Source organism: Palaemon carinicauda, chromosome 29 (assembly GCF_036898095.1).
Source record: "Palaemon carinicauda isolate YSFRI2023 chromosome 29, ASM3689809v2, whole genome shotgun sequence".
Lineage (NCBI taxonomy): Eukaryota > Metazoa > Arthropoda > Malacostraca > Decapoda > Palaemonidae > Palaemon > Palaemon carinicauda.
In genome coordinates, this window is record NC_090753.1 from 14,583,680 (window position 1) to 14,585,488 (window position 1,809).

The following is a 1,809-nucleotide window of genomic DNA, read 5'->3' on the forward strand; positions in this document are numbered from 1 at the left end:
TTGGCTGCAACGAAGTATCGTTCCCGGGCAATCACATCTCTCTTGCAGGAGTCCATTCTCTCACTAAGAAGGTAGCAGCTGTTCAGAGATTCCCCACCCGTTCAACCATCAAAGCACTGAAAGAAATCTTGTTCATGATATTATCACCATTTCATGCCAGCCATCACCGGCTCTCTCGCCCGATCTCAGCATCCCACAAGGGCAAGCCAAAACTCCTGAAGTGAGGTTCCCTTCAAGAAGCGGCGAATTACAACACAAAAAAAAAAAAGCTTTATCAACCGCTGTTGCTCATACATCTCCCGTGCCATATGCACTTCTCTTTCTCTCCACGGAGGACAGGAAAGTTGTTATAGGGGTAGTACTCAATCAGGTTGCAAACGGCTGGCCAACCCCGCACCCATTGGTCTTCTTCAGTAGAAAGGTGTTCTGGCTACATTACCTTCGACAGCAAATTGCACACTGGCTGCCATTCACCTGCGATTAGATTACAATGCTTTGGTAGAAGCCTAATGAAAATATTCAGAGTACCAAGCATGTAGGAAATCCTGCGCATCCCTAAGGCCACTCTCCTCTGTGACGTTAGCACTGGTAGACCTCAACTGTGGATACCTTCTCCCATTGACTGACAAGTGTTGGGATTAACATTCATGGACTTTCACATGCCTCGCACCCTTCTCTAGCACAGCTACTGAAGACAAAGGTTATTAGGCATGGCTTTAGTATGGATTATAGGAACTGGGTCTGCGTCTGCACTGCATGCAAAACCTTAAAAGTACATCGACACAAGGATTCAAGAGTGGGGCATATTTCCTCATCCTCAGTGGCGCTTTGCCCACACTCCAGTCGATGCTGTAGGTCACTTACCAGCATCATAAGGACCTCTGTACCATCATCGACTGCTCCACTCATTTGCCAGAAGCCATTCCCATGGACACTGCAATATCCGCCTAGTATACATCTGCCTTACTCTCAGAATGGATAGCAAGATTTGGTATCCCTGAGCATAATATTACCGACAGGGGTACCACCTGCTCTCAATTGTTTACATTATTTGTTAATCTCTTAGGAATCACCCCTTATCAGGCAACCACATACAATCCTGCTACAAACGGAATGGATAAACATTTTCATCTACTCTCAAAGTAGCCTTGATGTCCCGCTTCGAGGACTCCAACTAGTTTACCCAGCTTTTCTGGGTCCCCTTGGGATTAACGACCACTCCTAATGACACCTTCGATGTCTTGGAAGGTGAAATGGTATATGGAAACCCGCTGGTGGGGCCTTTCAAGTTTTTTCCGTACGCAACCACCTCCAACAGTTTTCAGTGCGTATGTTAAGTTGTGAGAAAATTTATTTCATGCTCCCAGACTTATGACCCCAAAGCTAGTCAACATCTACCTACGGATCTGCCCTCGGCTACGCTCGTTTTCTTGCACAACAACACTAGTAGGTCACTGTTAAAAAACCCCCTATATGGTCCCTTTCCTCATGAACCGTCATATACCAAAAGCATTTCTACTCAACATGTGTGGGAAAGAAGACTGGGTCTCCCTTGATTGCCTAAAACCTGCATATTTCCTGTTGGATGACACGCCTATAATATGCCTCTCAAAAGCAGGGCCCCCTATTTCACATGTATGTCAGTTTTAGGGGGGAGGAACCATGTACAGAATATGTTTTACACTCGTACATTGAGGTGTATTTTTTATTTTTTTTTATTGTGTATTGCACTCTCACCTCTCTGTCAACAGAACTGGTTTGAGCCTGTTTTTTTTTTTTCTTGCATTTATCTGCTTGATTTTTGTGACC